The 20,579-nt window shown below is 47.2% G+C and overlaps 1 long non-coding RNA gene across 3 annotated transcripts in view; it reads left to right on the top strand.

The window, feature by feature from the left end:
- Positions 1-20,579, top strand: part of LOC137480888 (uncharacterized) — a 77,588-nt gene that overhangs the window by 35,647 nt on the left and 21,362 nt on the right. For all 3 annotated transcript variants that reach the window (XR_011003161.1, XR_011003160.1, XR_011003162.1), the window contains exon 2: positions 3,021-3,175. This is a non-coding gene — a long non-coding RNA (uncharacterized lncRNA). The remainder of the gene's footprint in view (positions 1-3,020; positions 3,176-20,579) is intronic.

Below are 20,579 nucleotides of genomic sequence, written 5' to 3'. Positions count from 1 at the left end.
TGGGTGAGCACCTCTCTCTCCTTGTGGCACACTCTGCCCAAGGAGGATGGCATGGGTGCCTGGCAGGAATTTTAAAAAAAACCTTTTTTTTTTTTTTTTTTGCATGAAAATCAAAGAGCTGGTGCTGCACTTGGCTCGTTGGTGTTTGGGCTGGTCTGCAGTGATGATAACAGAGCCTGTGCAGGGCTGTGTTGCTGTCAGGGGGGTGTTTTTGGGAGCCCCCAGCACAAAATGATGCCTGACGATGATGATGATGATGATGGTGGTGGTGCTGGCAGTGTCTGTGCCAGGGCAGGATGTGCTGCAGGGATGAGATGAGTGGACACCATTTCCAGGAAGCTGGGGATGAAAGGGAGGGAGGTGTTCAGAAACACAGAATGGTTCTCGTGGGAAGGGACCTCAAAGATCATCAGTTCTCTCAGGACAAGAGGGAACAGCCTCAGGCTGTGCTGGGGAGGCTCAGGCTGGACAGCAGCAGGAATTTCCCCATGGAAAGGGTGCTTAGGCCTTGGCACTGCCCAGGGAGGGTTGGAGTGCCCATCCCTGGAGGTGTCCAAGGAATTCCTGGAGGTGGCACTCAGAGCTCTGGGCTGGGGACAAGGTGGGGATCAGGCACAGCTTGGACTCGATGATCTTGGAGATGTTTTCCAACATAAATTATTCTGGATTCTGGTTCCAGCCCCCTGCCATGGATAGGGAAGGAATAATTCTCAGGTTTGTGCCCTCACATGCAGCCAGGCCAGTAATTCCAGCAGATTGCTGAAAAGCAGCAGCACCTCTGGCCATTGTGCTATTATTTATTTCTGACTTGCTCCTTTATTGACATGGAAAACAATTTTGGAGAGCAGCTGATACAGGTCTTGCCATTGAATTTTTAGCTGCATGGGGTTTGTGTGACGAGAGCCTCACCTGATGTAAAAGATGCCTTTGATATTCTCTTTTATCTCTCTGGAAGGTTCAGATTGTTCTTAGGAAAATTAAGAACAAAAATATGCACAATGACTCCATTAACTCCCTGGCAATCACACTCCAGCTCTTTTCAGGATCACTGTGGAAAATTAGTTCCTTAAGAAACGCCTTAAACCCAGAAAGGGTTTCCTAAGCAATTAGGGAACTGGTTGGCAAAAAGGGATTGTTAAATCCATTGTCTTACGAAATCCATCATGCCACCAGGAAATAAAGATTTATGGCCATGCCGTTGATGGGAACCACATTCTGTGTCTCATGGCTTTACTAGGTTGTGCTCAAATTCCATGGATTTTTAGGAAGACGGACAGAGGACCTGTTTTCTGTGGAAATTTAGTGCAGCACATGAATATTGGCTTGAAAACTGCCCATTTCCATTAAATGTCAACGTTGGCTTTGATGGAAAAGCAGCAAATAATTATTTTAGTTTGAGTTTCACATTGCAGTTCTTTTTAAAGGATTTGGGGTCTTTAAAAGCAAAACTGTTTCATGCAAGCTGCTTTTCTTTTGTTCTGTGTATCCTGTGAGTTCCTTTGGTTGTGTAAGGAGTTTGTCCAATTCCCAGCATCCACATGGGTGCCTGTGGGAGCCCCAGAGTGAAAATTAAGGAGGCTATTTCTGGGGCACAGGAAAAACGGAGAGTAAACGGCTCTGTACTTGAGAGGCTGTATTATTCTAATCTTTTCCCAGTGTGAAATTCTCACTTAAAGTTTCATGGGAACATCTTTCCCTTAAATACAAGTCCTCACTTCAGCTTTTACTGGGGGTATTAAAACTATGTGTAGGAAAGATAACACTTTGTAGCTGTGTAGTAGCTATTAGGGAGAAAAATCTGGATTTGAATGCTGATCGTTTGCAGATACAGAAATTGTACCACCTGCTGCTGGAAAACATGGAGCACCCATGAATGTTATGGGAAGTGCTCTGACAGCTGCTCCAAGGGCGAGGCTGGAGCAGCTGCTCACTAAGCAGAGTAGGAGAATATCAGCGAGGCACTGAGCCCTCGAGGAGAATGGACCTCAGTTTTGCACCTCTATTAACAATTAGTCCAAAATGCCATCCAAAACAATGCAGAAAACAAACTTTACTGTGTGCAGGAGCTCGCTGAGCTTACCTACACACTGCTGCAAGCACTTTTAACTCACTTTTCTCCAAGTCTCCCACTTAAATAACTTCCCAGAGGTTTCTGCACCTTTGCAGTGCCCATGCAGTGTGTGCCTGTTTTCCAAACAGGAATTCCCAGTTTCCAGGGTGCTTCCCTGGCCTCACCCATTGCTCTTGGAGCTTCTGATTCTCCTCTGCCTCAGCCCTGAGCTGCAGATCCTGAGAGGTGCTCGGGGCTTGTCAGGTGAACTGGTCCTGAGAGCATCTGAATGCATTTCCAAAGTAATCCCCTGCTAATTAACACACAAACTCCTCACTGTTAATAAGATAAATCGGTGTTGTCTTGATCTTATGCACAGTTTATGGTAATTTTAAGCCCTACAGAAAGTGGCTGCTTCCATGAACAAATGGGGATAATTAGCTGGAGATAGTTATTATGCAAATTGAGCAAGCTGCACCTTTGAGTGGAAGTGGATGAGCAGGTTGAGCATAATGCCCCAAATTTGGATGCAAATGGAAAAGCTGTTATGGCATAACCTGCCCAGGTTGTCCATGCTTAGGATCAGCTGCAGAAATTCCTTTGGGAAATGAGCCTCAGCCATGAGCCCAGGCTATTCTCCATCCCCAGGGCGGAGTGTGGCTGGGCTGAGAATCCCTGGGTGATCCCCAAGGCACGTTTTTGACCAAAACCTCACTTCAATGAAATAAAAATGTTTGGGCAAGCATTGATCTTTTGAGGTTTATTTATAAAATGCTGACTATTTTGATAATATTTAAATTTAATGTTTTTACTCCCATATATTTTTCACTTTGGTTTATTTTGATTTTTTTAACAGCCACATAAATACTATCAATAGGCTGAAATGGAGAGGAATATTGTAAGACTGAAACATTCAAAACCTAAATTAAATTTTTTTTCTTGGGTTTTTGGGTTGTTTCCTTTTTTTCAGAGTTCACCACAGGACACCTCATGTATCTGCTCTGGTTTGGAACCGAGTGTGCCATCAAATGTAGGACTGCTGGAGCCCGTGGGGCAGGAGCAGGTGCTGATGTTGGCCAGGCTGGTGGGACCCCAGGAGGAGAACTCTGAGCCAATTCCCTTCCTGTGAGTGTGTCCTTAGACTCATTTCTTCGGGAGCCGTTGGAATTCTGTTTATCTGGGCTGTCTCAGCTTCATGGTTGCTCTGAGTAACCAGGAGCTGATTACTAATTAACACTGAACACAGTAATTGAGAGCAACCTGCTTCAGACAGATTGTTCCTGTGAGAGACTTCAGCTCCTCTCCTGCTGCCCCAGAGCTGGGGACCTCCAGAACCCGAGGCCGGTTGGGGCTGGGGTTGGGGTTGGAAGGAGCCTCTGGAGAACACCAAGCCCAACCCCTGCTCAGTGGGTTCACCCAGAGAATCCAGGTGGGTTTGAATATCTCAAGGAAGGGCACTCCACAATCTGGGCTTCTGTTCCAGGGCTCTGCCATCCACAATATAATGTGTTTTTTCCATGTGTTCAGCTGGAACTTCCCGTGTTTCAGGTTGTGCTTGTTGCCACTTGTGCTGTGGCTGGGCACCACTGAGAGTCTTGCCCCTTCCTCTTGGCACCTGCCCTTAAAAATATTTGTGTGGTGAAAAAATCACCCTCAGTCGTCCCTCCTCCAGGGCTTGGAGTTTCTGTTCCCACAGTGGTTTGGGTTTTCCATTCCCAGTCTTGGCTTTGGCACTCAGGAGCTCTCTGACTGCCACCTGGGGCTGGGTCAGCCCTGCCTGGTTCAGGCTCAGCTTCCCCCCAGTGCAGGAATGGGAATGCAGAGACACAGCCCAGGGTCTGCCTGGCTTTCCTGGCAAATCCCAGGAGATCCTGGATCTCTCCTGGATCTCTCCCATCCACACCGAGAGCCCGGAGCAGCAGCTCCTTCACCCGTGCCCCTCTCCCCGCATGCAAACCAGCGCCAGCCTCATGAGCGCGGAATAAAAATGCCTTATGATGTTTTCTCTGGGAACCAAAGGAAATCAGATGGATGTAGGGTACAAATGAGGGCAGGACATCCCAGGCTCCTGTTCCCCGGGGGGAGGACAGAGAAGTTATATTTACATTACACGTGGCGTGCCCTGACTGTCAATATTGTGAAGCTCCTCCGCAGACCGATGAAATCTCCACCTGAACTTTGTCAAACTGTTTTATCACTCCATCTTTTGATTATCAGTGGAGGGAAAAAAAAAAAAAAAAAAACCACCACATTTCCATAACAATAGCACTTAATGACCGGAGATGGTGAAAATCCAAGGTCTAATTTTATCCCTGGAAATAAAGATACCAGACGTCTCTGGCGAAATATTTGAAACTTGTTTTAAGAAAAGATGTTGGTGGCGAACAGATGGCCCCGGCCTGCCATCCATATTCATGAGTGCATTGATTTCATTATGCCTTCCCCTAGGAAACTCAGCTTTTATAAGTCTGCCTGGCCATCAAATTGAGCAGTCAGGAGCCCTCTGTCACAGCTCTGTTGCTGTAGAAATTGGGGAAAGTATGTGAGAGGCTTTAGCACTTTTGTCTTGACTTTTATCACCCAGCACCTGTTGTTTGGGGCTGCAGAGCTGAGATTTTTATCAGGTGGAACACACGTTGGCTTCGGGTGCATGAAGTGCCAAGTTCATTCTAACTGAGTGACTTTAATTTTGTGACAGCCTTGTGCTGTTTAATAACTTCCAGAGGGTTGGGACCTACAGGCAGGAGCTCCCAGTGAACCCCGAGCTGCCAAAATCTCTTTGGGGAAATCCCTGGTGCGATTCTCTGCTTGATATATTAATTGCCCAGGATGAATCTTACAAAGCAGCGATCACAAAGGGAAATAAAACATTCAGACAGAACTGCAAATCCAATTTGAAGTGCCTCTTCACAGAGGAAAACACGTTGTTAAGCACTAGTGAAAGCTGGGAATTGTTTTGAGAATTGTTTTTAATCGACTTTGAAGGCTTCTATGTGAAATTCAGGATTTTTAAGTTTTGTCCAAAGAAAGATTTTTTTTCCCTTTCTTTTGTCCCTTTCCCAGTACCACCTAATTCCATATGTGAGGATCCACACTGCTGTCTCTAAATAGTGACATTTGGCTTTTTTTGGTACAACATTCGTGCAGCCCTGATGGAGCTGAGCCACCTCCTGAGGGTGAAGCCCACGAGGTGCCTCACAGAAAGTTTCTTTTCCAGGCACCCATTCGGTGATGGGAGAGCATCCCTGGGCATTGGGGTCCAGGGATGGGGACACTCCTGGTGGGAGCAGGGGGACCTCAGGGACTGATTGATGGCAGCGCTGGGACTCTCTCAGCCCTGCATTCAGGACCTACCTCTTTTTTTAAGGCAAGTTTAGCAGCTGGTCCTTTGATTTGCAAAATGAGGTTTAGTTCTAAAGAATAGGCCAAGACTGAGGGGATTCTGTAGGTTTGGGACTTGGAATTGCTTTTATCTTCCTCTTTTTGTCACTTCATTCCTTTCTTTCGGGCCAGAAGTATTTTTGTGTGCTCTTCAAAAGCTGGGCTGCTGTTGTACTTGGCCTCCAAAGAGCCTTAAAAGTGCCATTTAAATTCAGATCTTTTGCAAAGCTTGAAGGGAGAAAAGTTTTTAAAGTGTTTCCTACTTGGACATAATCGATCAGCAGCAGGGTAAAACCCAGAAATGTTCTTTTGGGGACCTTTGATGAATGAAATTACAGCTTCGTGACACAACAGTTTAGGTGTCAGCTGAATAAAGACAACATTTGACCATGACAACAGAATGCCCAGTTTTTTATTTTACTTCTTTTCTAGAAGTAAAAAATAGGGTTAATATTCTCCCACTTGGTTTGCTTGATCAAGAGTACAGTTTAATTAAATAAAATGAGCACAACCACCATTTTTTTGCATTATGGAACTGTCAGTTTAGCATTCAGCTCCCAAAGGGTACTCAAAGGATCATTTAATTCTAAAATGATTGTAGCCTTGAAATAGCTTAAAAGGCCCTAATATATTTAATCAAAGGAGGTAACTGGTAATAGAGGAATAAATCATTCATGCATATAAATAACAGAGCTCCCACAAGGGTGGGAAGCCAACAGGGAAAATATTTAGGGCTAAATTGTTTCCTCTGGCCCCTTTCTGCTTGTATGTGTGGAGTTAAACACCTGAGATGATTTGTCACAGGCCCAGTTTGGGGTTTGTCTGTCCCCAGGATATCCAGATGTGCTGCCAGCTGTCCCAGGCCTGTCCTCATGTGTCACTTGTTGTCAGAGCCCAGCACATCCCTCTGGCTGCCCTGGCTGGCTCCAGACCCTGGCAGGGGCTCGGAGACCTTGGCACCAAGTCAAAAACACCTGTGGCTTCCATTTTAGCCCATGGGAAAAGCTGTCAACTCTGCATGAGGAATTACAAGCCACAAGGGTTTGAGTGGTGTGGTAGTTGGATTAACACAGGTGAAAAAGTAGAATTTTGGGGGTTTTTAGAATGGGGTTCAAGGGGGTACAAGATGGAGGAATTTGGGTGTGTCCTACCCTTCTTTCCTTTCTTCTTGTCCTCCATGTCTTGCTGTGATGGTGACACTTTTCTGTTGGTTTAAGGTAGAGATTCACAGTTTAACATAGGTGATAGGAATTGGTAATAAATTGTAAACATACACACGTAGTTTTGAGTGTATAAGGTGGGAGCCACCCGAGGCTCGGGGGGAGAATGCTATGGTGGACTTGCTAGGCAGAGCTTGGCAGGTCAGAGAAAGAATGTTTAGATAAGAAGAAATAAACAACCTTGAAAAGCGCAATCAGACGCATTCCAGGCTCCTTCTTTGGCTGTGTCGGGCTAGGAAGCAAAGACTCTTTATGATTTTGGGGTCACCCTGACCTTCAGAACCCCAAGACGTCGACAACTTGTGTCTGATTTATCCACCCCACTTGTGCACGGAGTATGTTCTGACCTGAGAAGTGCAGTGCCTGTGGAAATGTCAGGATTCAGGGTGTCTGCACATCCCCAGTTCCCCTTTCTGTGTCCCTCACTGAACCAGAGCTAAGGAAGGGCAGGAGCTGCCCTGCAATTCAGGTGTCTGTGCCCAGCCCCAGTGGGGGCAGCTATTTCACGTTGGGCTTTTCTTAATTTCCCTGCCTTTGCTGTGTAAATCATGGGCTCCAGCAGCGCCTTTGCTGTGGGTGGTTATTTGTACATGGCTTGGAAAAGCTCAGTTTAGCATTTGGAACAGCAGGAGTGGGCTTGGCTCATCCCCTGGGGGCTTGGATTGGGAGCAGGGGCTGGGGGTGCATCCAGGTGTCACCAGCCCTGGCAGTGTCACCGCCCTGATGGTGGCACCAACCCTGGCAGTGCCACCACCCTGATGGTGGCACCAGCCCTGGCAGTGCCACCACCCTGATGGTGGCACCAGCCCTGGCAGTGCCACCACCCTGATGGTGGCACCAGCCCTGGCAGTGTCACCACCCTGATGGTGGCACCAACCCTGGCAGTATCACCGCCCTGATGGTGGCACCAGCCCTGGCAGTGTCACCACCCTGATGGTGGCACCAACCCTGGCAGTGCCACCACCCTGATGGTGGCACCAACCCTGGCACCACCCTGATGGTGGCACCAACCCTGGCAGTGTCACCACCCTGATGGTGGCACCAACCCCTCTCTATTCCCACAAGTGCCAGGGTGGGACTGGGCCAAACTTATCTCCTTTGAAGGAATTGCTAAGAGATTCATTAATGCATCTTTCAGTTGGTTCTTTTAAGAGTTGTTTTATTTATATGCTGGATGAAACAATAAGCCAAGCAGAAATATTACCTCTGTTGTTCTACATTAGTTATATGGGACTATATTAATTAGTAAATAGAATATTATGTGTATGATAAAATAATGCAGGAGGATTTCTCCCAGCAGTCTGTGGTGACCAGCTGGGGACTCTGCTCCCAGATATTCCCAGGCAATTGAAGTTCCCATCAAGTTGCCCTTATTTAAATATTTTTATATTCTATATTAATTATTATACACATGATAATATAATACAAGAGGTTTCTCCCTGAACCTCTGGGGCTCCTGCTGTGTTCCCAGCTCTTCCCAGGCAACTGAAGTTCCCATCAAGTGCAATTAAACACCTGAGCCACTCCAAACCTGTAAATCTTTTGACAAAACACCCACCACGAAGTTGTTTTTTATGTATCATCTATAATCTGCAAATCTCTCGGGGTGCAGAGGCACACATGCCACTCCTGGGCTTGTCCCCTTTTTGCTGTCACACCTTCCCTGTGACACCTCTGTTTTTAATTAACACTCATGGTGATTACATCCACAGGAATTCCCAGAGACAAGGAAAACTGGCTTTAACCAGAAGGGATAATGCCACACCTGCCCTGAGTGTTCTGTCCAAAATCCAGAGGGTCAATTTGCTTAATTGATTGAGCACAAATATGTTAAAAGCTACCCTTTCTAGGTTATCTCCTTGAATGAAGTTACTCTGTTAATTCAAAGGTTTTTCAAAGAGTTTTAATGGAAAATTAATTTCTAGGGGAAAAAAAAAAAGGTGGCAGCTCATAAATATAAGATTCTTCCCATCTGTTGGTGGTGCATGACTCAGGGCTGTGTGCATGCACCTGGATAAAAGATGAATGACCTGCAGCTCGTGCCAGGAGAGCTTTTCAGCAGGTTGGGATCAGGCAGGCGCCCCAGCAAGGTCATTTAGGATTCCCATCCAATATGAACTTGTTAGAAATGACATGTCAGTGGTGTAACTGTGTAACTGCCTCCCTGGGAGCATTAATATGGAGTAAGACTGGGGAAAACCTCCAGTGGCCTCAAACACCTACATGTGGAAAGTACTGGAAATTAAAGACTTGTCTGTTTTATTGATGCTGAAATCTGGATTTGGTGTTCTGGGAGTGTCCCATCCCTGGCAGTGCCCAAGGCCAGGTTGGATGGGGACTGGAGCAGCCTGGGACAGTGGAAGTGTCCCTGCCCATGGCAGGGGTGGCACTGGATGGGGTTTAAGGTCCCTTCCAGCCCAAACCATTCTGTGATAACAACAACTAAAGGGAGTTGTGGGGGGAGATTTCAGAGATCTGTAAAACAGGGATGGGCAATAGAGGCTGAGGGTTCCAGGGTTCCAGCTTCCTCCTCTGTGCTGAAGCTCTGCAGGACTTCTGTTTTTCCTAATCCTAATCTGTGTAGCTCCTTTAGAACATTTCTACATTTCTCCAGTCTCCTATTTTTAAATACACAGAAGCTGTCTTAATGAGAAAGTGATTTCATGGGTAAAAATCAAGCAATTCCGTAAAAGAGCTGGAGAAAGTTGTTTCCTGCATATCCATCCCATTTCTTAAAGTAGAATTTAAGGAATTCCAAGGCTGCGGATGCCAGGCTCTGGGTGCTCAGCCCCCTTTTTGGGATCTCCAGTCCATTATTGCAGCAAACAAGCCCAGCCCAAAGCTGTCTGCCGAAGCCTTTGCCAGACTCTTCCCTGTGTGTGGAAGGAGTGTGGCAGGTCCTGTCCCTCCCACGTGTGGGAGGATGTTGTTCTCCCTGGCATACTGTGAGTGGGAGAGTGGGAAAAACCAGCCAAAAGCTGCAATGGCATTTCAAGTTAACCAAGCTTTCAGGAGCCACCTCTGACTCGACAGATGTGGGTTAAATAAGTTAAATTTGCTGCATCCCTTACCATGGAAAATCGGGAAGTGCCATAAATTTTCTGAAAGTTGCTGTGAGGTGACTTTGGTTTGATTTGGTGGATCGTGGAATATCTGGAGTTGGAAAGGGCCCTCAAGGAGTGAGTGCTGTGGCTGTGCTGTTGAGTTGGACTGACATCAATGATTGATGTGTGCTGGCAGCCACCAGGAAAAGTTCTGCTTTATACACTTAAAGAGTTTTAAATTTAGGGGTTTTTTTGGTTTACCACTCCCACTCCTCTCTCTGGGGATAAAGAGGAAAAGCACACGGAGGGCAGGGACCTGTTGCGCGTGGGGGAATTGATTTGGAAGAGGTTTTCTCCATTTCTGATCATTTCTGGATGCCAGGGTGTTATGCTGACTTCTTGTAAGGGAAGAGAGTTCTGGTGGCCGCAGTTTCTTAGATTTTCCTCTTTGGCACCTCCAAATAGGCAGCTCCCACAGTTCTTCAGGCAGATGGGATTTCACCAGTTTGTTGCTCCCTGGACTGGGATGTTCTGCCAGTGGGCTGGGATTTCTGCATCCTTTGAGGGAATGGCCTCTACAGCCATCCCACACCCCATCCCAGGAAATCAGTAAATAAAATCAACTGTTAAATTAAGTCTTCAGTAAAGAAAGCTTTTAAAGAGATGATCTCAAGTGTTTCTCCATGGAAAATGAGAAAGGGGAGTTGCATTCCTCTTGGCTTTATTCCCACTCAGCTCTGTCCCAGCAAAAATAAAAGCAGCTTTCTGCATTGCATCCTCATTTACAGGGCAATAAAATCCCAGGAAAAAGCAGCAATGCTTCATAAAAGTACAAACCAAGCAACTGGAAACCTCTCCTGGGATGTGTCCAGCCCTCAGATCATTTGGAAGGTGGTCAGGAGCTGTGTGGGATGGTTACATTCCAGCTGCTAAAACAAAAATCAATGGAAGTGAAATGAGCCAAAGGTTTCAGGGCAGAATTTTCCAAAGAAACTTTCCATCTGAGGCTGATGATGATTCTTCTTGTTATACTAATGGAGCTTTTGGTTCTGTCTGTGGGATATATCTGCTGTGCTGTGGCCACGTGGGCCCTGCCCAGCCCAGGCTCTTGACAGGGGGTGGCTCCTGACAGGTCAGGTGTGTTCAGGTGTGCTTTGGCTGTTCCTGAGGGATCAGGTGGGTTCAGGTGTGCTTTGGCTGTTCCTGAGGGATCAGATGGGTTCAGGTGTGCTTTGGCTGTTCCTGATGGATCAGGTGATTCAGGTGTGCTTTGGCTGTTCCTGATGGATCAGGTGATTCAGGTGTGCTTTGGCTGTTCCTGATGGATCAGGTGGGTTCAGGTGTGCTTTGGCTGTTCCTGAGGGATCAGGTGATTCAGGTGTGCTTTGGCTGTTCCTGATGGATCAGGTCATTCAGGTGTGCTTTGGCTGTTCCTGAGGGATCAGGTGATTCAGGTGTGCTTTGGCAGTTCCTGAGGGATCAGGTGGGTTCAGGTGTGCTTTGGCTGTTCCTGAGGGATCAGGTGATTCAGGTGTGCTTTGGCAGTTCCTGAGGGATCAGGTGTGTTCAGGTGTGCTTTGGCTGTTCCTGAGGGATCAGGTGTGTTCAGGTGTGCTTTGGCTGTTCCTGAGGGATCAGGTGGGTTCAGGTGTGCTTTGGCTGTTCCTGAGGGATCAGATGGGTTCAGGTGTGCTTTGGCTGTTCCTGAGGGATCAGGTGGGTTCAGGTGTGCTTTGGCTGTTCCTGATGGATCAGGTCATTCAGGTGTGCTTTGGCTGTTCCTGATGGATCAGGTCATTCAGGTGTGCTTTGGCTGTTCCTGATGGATCAGGTGGTTCAGGTGTGCTTTGGCTGTTCCTGAGGGATCAGGTGATTCAGGTGTGCTTTGGATGTTCCTGAGGGATCAGGTGATTCAGGTGTGCTTTGGCTGTTCCTGATGGATCAGGTGATTCAGGTGTGCTTTGGCTGTTCCTGAGGGATCAGGTGATTCAGGTGTGCTTTGGCTGTTCCTGAGGGATCAGGTGATTCAGGTGTGCTTTGGCTGTTCCTGAGGGATCAGGTGGGTTCAGGTGTGCTTTGGCTGTTCCTGAGGGATCAGGTCATTCAGGTGTGCTTTGGCTGTTCCTGATGGATCAGGTGATTCAGGTGTGCTTTGGCTGTTCCTGAGGGATCAGGTGATTCAGGTGTGCTTTGGCTGTTCCTGATGGATCAGGTGGGTTCAGGTGTGCTTTGGCTGTTCCTGAGGGATCAGGTCATTCAGGTGTGCTTTGGCTGTTCCTGATGGATCAGGTGATTCAGGTGTGCTTTGGCTGTTCCTGAGGGATCAGATGGGTTCAGGTGTGCTTTGGCTGTTCCTGAGGGATCAGGTGATTCAGGTGTGCTTTGGCTGTTCCTCCAAGCCCTGTGGGACCACACCAAGGCCACATGTGGCACCTGGGCACTGCAGGTGCTGCAGATGCTGCTGGGCCAGTGCCCACACGAGCTGACTCCAGGAATGCTCTTCCTTAGCCGGATAACCTTGGCCACATCCATCCCCAGAATTCATTTTGTGTTCCCAGCAAGATTAGAGCCCAGTGCAGTGTTTTGTGTTGGAGCTGCTCTTCCAGCACACGCTGCTGTTCATCTGGGGAGCCCTTGCAAATGATTGAACATTTTAATCTCCTTCCTGCATTTCCTCACGTGGGTTCCAGTAATGTGCATCCAGTAGCAGCGAGTGGACTATGACCCAGAAGGGATTCAGGGCTGAGGAACAAAGTGTCTCTGCTGTAATTTCTTTCTCATCTTCATCTCCTCCTGCTGTATCCTCATGTAACTCCACGCTGGGCTGTTCTGAAGCATCACTTCCAGCAGCTCTGTTCCTGGAGGCTCCAGCCCAGCCCTGTGCTTCAGCAGGAGCTTCACGAGAGGCACTGCTGCTGCTGCCGGGGTACATCTCCTGTCTGGGTGAGGAGTGGGTGCTGCTGGGTGTGTGTGAATGGGAGGAGCCAGGGAATGGTGCCCGAGTGCAGAAGGACCGGCGCAATGTTCCCTTCCCAGCCGTGCCTCAGGCTGTGCTCCCAGCTGGGTGATTTTGTGGAGCGGCTGGGGTACAGCTGCTCGGGAGAAATCCCTGCTGGGAAGGGGAGGTGTGGGGGAGCATTGGGGTTTATTTGGCTTCTTGTTACAGTGTCCACAGAGCAGAGTGGCCAAAGAGCCCCTGTTAGGATAAACCTGGGCTCCTCTGACCTGCTCCCCATGGTCCCAAGTGCCACCAGAACCCAAATCCCAAGGAGAGCTGCTTCAGGGAAAGGGCTTGTCCTTGTGAGGGCTGAGTCTCTCCATGGGGAACCTGAACAGCTCCTGAGCTGTTCCCAGTGCCCTGCTGAGGTGGCACTGCCCAGCGCTCCTGCAGGCACCACAGGGCTGGGTTGGCTTTGTGTTGGCCCACGATGGCCACTGTGGGCAAGGCAGTCATTTCCCACCTCTGTGACTTGTTCAATTTCCACTCCAAATCAAATTCCTCAACAGTACCAATTCCACCTCTGTATCATTTTGTCCTGCAGACACCACTGCTGAGCCACCTTTGTGCAGGTGTGTGTGCTTAGAAAATGAATTTCGTGTTGCATTATTGAACATGGCAGTCGGGTTATTCCTCCCTCCAGCCAGGGTCAGAACCCACCTGAGCCTCAGGACTGGAGCCTGCCTGGATCTAATCCTGTAGTTTCTGGTTTCCTCCTCTCCTTCAGAGCCTGTCTCCTCAAAGACTGTGCTCAAATTGTTCACAGGGGATGAGGCTGCTGCTTCTCAAGGGGGGCTGCTTTAGGTTCAGTTTGTTTGGGTTTGGGTTTTTTTTTGAGTCAATCAGCAAGAGCAGCTCGTTCTGCACTGAACTCGGTGGATAGAAGGATTTACTTCCTGAACCTCAGGTTTATGAAGTTTTACATCCTAAAACTTCATAAACATCAGTGTTACCCCGTTGCTGAGCCCTCCCAGCAGTAGTGTGAGCACTCCAAGGCTGTCCTTGGGGACCTGGCTGTGCCCTGCCAGCTCCTGCTGTGGCAGTGGCTTTGGGTTTGTCCTTGTTTTAACTTAATTTGCAGAGCCCATGAGAATAACTTGTGGCTCTCTTCCTGCAAAATGACACTTTGCCAAAAGGAGAGACAAGAACTTGTTTAAAAATGCAAACCAGTCCAACACAATGATTAACTATCCCAGCTTACATGGAGTAATTGCAGCCTTTCCTCCACACTCCCATCTTGGCATTGTTCTCCTGAATATCACCTGATACATCTCTACTATCACGACACTTTCTTAATGCACAATTAGGATTACAACACCTTTTACAGCATTCTATATAATTAAAAAGCCAGGCTTCCTCTGAAATAACAATATTCTGGCAAGTGGCGTGGCACGGATGAATTATTTGGGAGGCAGGTTTTGCTGGCAGGTTGGGCTGTACATCAGGCTGGAGAAGTAGGACACATTCCTTATTTGTTGTCAGCTTTCCTTTGTGCTGAATGCAGATTTGTCTGATTCCAGCACTGGAGAGGGAAACCTTGATTTAGGAAATTGTGTTTCAATAAAATGAAACTCATGCTCTGTTGAGGCTGTCACCTTTGTCCTCGAGTTACTCCACAGCCTTTGCTAGGATTCCAGGCAGAGAAGTGGATTAATTGTTGGTAAGGGGGACAAATGCAGCCCCTGGAATCCCCCACTGCCCTGTGTGGGGAGGTGGCTCCTGCTGGGGTGGGATAAATGAAAGTAGGCAGCTCCTGAAGCCCAGCATAATCCCTGACCTGCCTGAGCTGAAAGATGTTGTTGTGGGCCTGTAAAATGTGGTGCCATACAGGTGTTCCAGCTTCCACTTCAAGACAAAATCAAGTTTCTGCTCCTTGCAGTTGTTGAGGGAGGAAGAAACGGTGGCTCAGAATTCCAAATACAAAGACACTATAACTCATTAAAAACCAATAAAAATGGCTGTGATTGAGGCAATCTTAGAATTTGTGAGGGCTGGGAGGAAAGCAGCCTTGTGCCTGGTTTCAGGGCTGATGCTGGGCAATGCCTTGGCTGCTGTTTTCAGCTTCCCTCTCTATGTCAAATTCTTAGTGAAAAGAATTTTTGGGCTTACTTTAAGTCCAGAAAGTCTTTACAGTGAATAAGGCAGCATTTATAGGTGATTCCATACTAACTGGAATTTTCCTATTTCTACCCTACTTTTACACCCCTTACAAATCTTCCTCTGCTCTTAAAACTGCAGCGAGCTCTTGCCACGAGGTAAAACACCAGCGAGAGCAGCGGTGTGCTCCTGCTGACCTGTCCGACACTTCTTACAAGGCACAGGCTCCCAAATCATGCAAGTCTGAGCTCGAGGGAACCCCTGAAGCTTCCCTCAAGGCTGTGCTGGAGGACAGGGCTGGTGGTCCCGGGGCTGCCAGCCCTGCCCTGCTCTTGCTGCAGGCAGGGAGCTCGGAGCTGCTCACCTCCAGGGCATGCCGGAGAGCTGGTCCAGGCTCTGCTGTGTTGTGGGGAGCATTCTGAGTGTTGGGAAATGGATTTAATGGGTTTGTGCCTCCCTGGAGTGCTGCTGTTTGGGTTTGGAGGGGTTGCACCAGCCAGGCCGGGGGTTTAGAATGTCCCTGGAATCCTTCAGGATGATCAGGTGTCCTTATATACATCTTTCTTTATACCCATCTTTATATCCATCTATCTTTATATCCATCTGATCTGGGAGTCAAAATAAATGAAAATAGAATTGAGGCACCATTAATTTGCTGGGTTTTTATTTTATTTTTTTTTTTTTTTCATACAAGGAATCAAATCCCATTTTACCATTCTGGCCTAATGATTAAAATAAACCACAGCTTATTTGTGCTCAGAAACCCACTCTGGTATCTTTTGCCTGATACAGGTACTCAGAGTTTCTCTCAGGGTGGAGTTGATGAAGTGTATTTTGCTGCAGCATCAGCTGCCTGATAATTTAACTTCCCTTATTCCATTATGGTGCTAAGCAACATTTTAACAGATCGTGAGTTTCCTTTTTGGTATGGGTGTCTGGAGAGTATGTAGAGCCTTTATAATAAGCTTTAAATCTAAATAAAAAGTTAAGTATATAGCACTCTCAGTCTTCAGAGCACTAGAGTAGATTTATTTAATCATCCTTTATGAGCCAGGCCAGCAGTTACGGCCCTGCTGGTACCGAGGGGGGATTTACCAGCAGACTGAGTGACTTGCTGTGCTCAGGAGAAATGTCACTGTCAGGAGGGCAGTGGGGGGATCTCCCCCTGAATGACCCCAGTTTGCCATCAGTGCCCAGCCCTGGCTGGTTTCAGATGCTGCTCCTCCTCTGCCTGCCTGGGATGGAAGCAGAGGCAGTGTCACACCGGGCACAGGTCTGCACCTCCTTCCCTCACCACGGCTCCGAGCCGTGGTTTGAGAGTTCTGCCAGGCTGAACTGACTGCTGATTTATCAGCTGCTCCCAAAAAGGTTTGGGAATGCAGCTCCCACCCTGCATGTTTCCTACCTGCTTGTCTCAAAGTCCAGAGCAGCCCTGAATACCAACGACAGCAGCACCTGGGCTGGGCTATTTAATCACCTCATAAAAGAATGGAAACAGATACTTAATGAATCAAAGTGCACTCAGATTAAATGATCAGAAATTCCTAGTTAATCACCAGAAAGGAAACTAATTAAATTACCATTCAGCTTTTATGGGGGCCTTGGGACAGTAAGCTGAAATAAGTCCCTTCAATCACTTTTTTCATTAGATGGGACAGGCATATTCAAGGTTAGTGAAGATAAATGTGATGTTCTTTGCTTGCTCTTGAAATTATAGTATTTAAATATCATTTTATGCTTCATCACCTACTGCTAAACCCAAAGTAGACTGCAAGGAGAGGCCCTGGCAGTGACAGCTGAGCAGACAGTCACAGGGAAGGAAGGTGAAAATTTGGAGTACGCAAATCAAGATTTAAAAGGTTTCCATTTAATTATCATTTAAATTTCTAATTGCATTTTACCTTCAGGAATAAGGTAGATAAGCGGTACTGCCAGGTGATGAGATGCTAATTCCAGCACTGACTCTGGCCCTTGGGAAGCACTGAGTGGTTAAAGGTGGTGTGTGATGTCTGCTGACTGCAATGGCCACCAACCCTTTCCAGAGCCAAAAGGGGAAGAACTGTGGAGAAGAAACTATATTAGCAGCAAAAGAGCAAATTCCTGGGGTTTTTTTTTGGGCAATTCTGTGTCCTTGGGAGTCACCACCAGCGTGGTAACAGAGCCTGGGCAGGTAGGTCAGGTCCGTGCTCCCAGCGAGGCTGCAGCACTGGAGTTATCACCCAGCAGGTGCCTCCTGCTTTCCACTTCATCCTGGGCAGGGAATGGCTCCCTGCCAGTTATTGCCCCGCTGAAGGAAATGTTCTGCCAGGGGCTCTCAGTTTCAGGCGGCAGTGGCAGCAGAGGGGCTGCTCCATGCTCCATCCTTCTGCCTCCCTCCCTGTCCCCAGGGCAGGGGTTGGGCTGGACCCAGGGATTGTCCCTTGCCCGGAGCAGCTCCCCCATCCCTGGGACATTCCTGTCCCAGAGCTGCTGTTTCACAAACAAAAGCTCCCTGAATGGAAGGGAAATCTCCCCGTGCTTCAAAGCCAGAGGTAAATACAGCCTGAAACACGGAACAGCTCCTGGAGAGAGGAGAGAGGGAGAAATCTTGGTTTAAGCATCAGTCTGTGTATTTTGGTTATTCCTTTTTTATTTTCCTTTTGTTATATTTCTTAAAGCAAACCTTTACAGGCTTACAAAAGTGACAAAAGATCCAGTGATATCCCTTCAGTTCCCTGAAAAGGAGGATTTTCAGCAGAAAGTGAAATCAGTGAAATCCTTTCACTTTCTTTCTTAGCTTTTTAACAACCATACCCGAGGTTTCTGACACCCAGAACTTGCTTGAAAAGTTAAGAAAAGAAAACACAGCTGCAGGGTTTTAAAGCAGGGTACAACCAAGTCAAAATAATCTGACTATAAAATCTGGGAACTTTTCATTCACACTGAGGTTTTCCCACTAAGGGAGATCCTGAGAGACAAGGTCATTGAGATTCCTGGTTAAATTGGTGGGGTTTTACTTAAAATCATAATAAATGTCCTTTTGTGGTGAATATTCGGCTGTGACAATATTTGCCAGCTGAAGCCCACAGAGCCTTGAAGTGTTGCTGATTTTGTTTTCTATTAACATGGGTAATTATGTTTACTTTGCCACTTGGGATTGTATCATCATTGAAATAATTAGTGCATTTCCAGATACTTTGATAGATCTAAAAATTTCCTCTAAAAGCCTCCAAATACAAACACGGAGAACAAGAAAGGAACATAATTATATTATTTTTCAATTTAAATATTTTTAGATCAGTATCAACACTGGGAGGGGGAGTGGCACATGGGTTTGGAGTGGAGCTGAATATTCCAGAGAAAAGACTGACTCATGTTCTTTGAGAAGGGATAAAAGACCTGGAGGGAATCTCTGGAGCAGGACTGGCAGCTGGAGCCTTCCTCCCTTCCAGCACCTCCGTTCCAGCTTGGTCTTTGCCACAAGCTCTGGATCAAGGGAATGGCTCCAGATGTTCCTCCAGCTGCTGGGGCTGCCTTCCCCACACCCTGCTCCTGGGGAGGATGTCCAGGGGCTGCATCGTGGCTCGCTGCTTCCTTTGGAGAGAATTGCTCTTTTTGTCTGCTTGGGGGGCGTTTTGGGTTTTTTTCCTCCGTATCTTTTTTTTTGCTTTGTAACCAGAGTAAAGTATTCCCAAAGAGTTTGGGTGAGCCCACCATTCTGGTGACCGAGAACTGCAGATATTTTTGGGGCATGAGGGATTATCCATTATAATCCATTAAACAAACTTTCCACACGCTTGTTACAGTGGGGGCAAAATTTTGGATGCAAATATCATCTTGGATTCTCAGAGATGTGGTTATAAAGCAGGATTTGTGTGGCCACAGCCTGTGGCTTTAAGGACAGGTTTGTGTGTCCTCTGTTTTCATCCATGCTCAGTAACGAGCAATTAGCAATTAGTTAGCTCAGCACTTTGTGGGAGAAGGGCGTTCGGAGCCCCTGGGGGATGCTGCAGCCTTTCTTCAGCACAGTCTGCTCTGAAACTTTCCAAGGACAGGCTCTTCCTTCTAGACAGAAGCCCCCACTCTAGAGCTTCCCAAGGAGAGCAGGGCCCTCGGGATTTAGGGACAGGATGTCATCCAGGGGCTGCAGAGCATCTGCTGCTCCAGCTGTTCCAGCTGTTCACCCCCTGGAGCTTTGTGCCCCACAGCTGTTCCCTCTGTGTGGCTGAAGCTGCAGGGGGATGATCAGACCCTCACCTGGGGTAGGACATAGTGGGGGACTCCTTAACCCCTTCCTGGGCTGCGGGGTCCCAGCAGCTCTGCTGATCCCAGCTGGCTTCCATCTCCATGGAGTTAGAGAATCAAAGGTTAAAACCTCCTTGAAACTTAGGAAATAAGGAGAGAGATGCCAGCTGAGGGGCTGTTCTGAGGACACAAAATCTCATTAGTTACTCGTGAATGAAAATTGAAGCAAAATTATTTTGTCTCATGATCTAATTCCTTACCTGGCTGGTGTTTTCCCTGGATTGCTGAATCCTGGCTTTGTTTCATTTCAGTTGGAAATCGTAGCAACAGGCATCAGAACATCCCTGATGAGCTGAGTGCCTTTTCCCTGGTGTGTTCTTCATTTCAGAGCAGTGGTTGTTCATTATGGCAGGGGCCTGAAAATGATGATTTCTGTGTTACTGACATGGTGGAGGTGCCAAAAATAATCAAAGTCCAGGAACACACTGATAAAATCCTGAAGCAAAAACGCATGGCTTTAAAGAAGGTTTAAAAAAATAACTTGGGTCTTCATCTGATGGAGGAAGTGGAAAAGAACAATTAACAACCCAAAGAAGGGAGAGTAAGAGATCCACATCCCAGCAGGCCTTAAACCAGGCTGCTTAAAATGAACCTTCTAATCTGCATTGTAGCTCTCATGTTTAATATTCACTGGGGCCAAGGGGCACCGCAGCCTCTCCTGCTAATCCCAAATAATCTCTTTCATGTTCAGTGGGATCTTGCTCCCAGTTACTGACTACAGAGCCAGGGCCACGAGGAATTAATTGCAGGATGGCTCAGAGTCTGATGGGTTTTGTAGCTGCCTTCCCCATAGCTGCAGGCTATGGCTCGTGTTTGAGGCTTTTGATCGTGCAGCGATTATATTGGCATGATTTGGTGAATCTTCCAGGATCCTGCTGGAAGGCCTGATTAGTGTAAATTAAGATATGTGGAATGAAAAGTGTGCAGGTGCCAGAAGTTTCCAAGGAAATCATGCTGGAAAGTGGTGCTGCTGTCAGTGGTGCTCTGAAGAGCTGGAATTCACTTGTTTTGTTTCAAGGCACCATGTCAGGTTTGGGGAGAAAATAATACTGCAAAAAAAAGAGGCTTCAGAAGGTGGTCTGTAGGTGCATTTTGTAGAGCTGTGGTCCCATATTTTGTTAATTATTGTTAATTACGCAGATGTAGGTGAAAACATTTGTATGCTTTATAAAAATATACTGTGCTGGTCTCTGTCCTCCTGCTCTGCAAGTGAAGTTTTAGTGAAGGCAAAAATAAAGAGACTGGAAGAAAGAATTTAAAGAAACCCCAAAGCTGCACGTCCCCTAAACAAATTGCAATAGCAAGACATTTTGAAGCAACCAAAATGTTCCTTCTTAAAACCTGGAGACTGGAAGTAACCCACAAACCCACATTTTGAACAGAAAATCCTTGGGGTTTTGAGAGGAGGGATGCTCTGGGCATTTAGGAGTTGCAGGATGCTGTTTGGAAAGGCAGATTTTTCCCTTGGGTTGCTGCTTTCAGCCAGGAACAATAAGGAAAATAGA

The sequence above is a fragment of the Anomalospiza imberbis genome, chromosome 11 (genome assembly GCF_031753505.1).
Source record: "Anomalospiza imberbis isolate Cuckoo-Finch-1a 21T00152 chromosome 11, ASM3175350v1, whole genome shotgun sequence".
NCBI classification, from domain to species: Eukaryota; Metazoa; Chordata; class Aves; order Passeriformes; family Viduidae; genus Anomalospiza; species Anomalospiza imberbis.
Note: the sequence above shows the minus strand (reverse complement) of the source record. Positions and strands in the feature narration are given on the sequence as shown.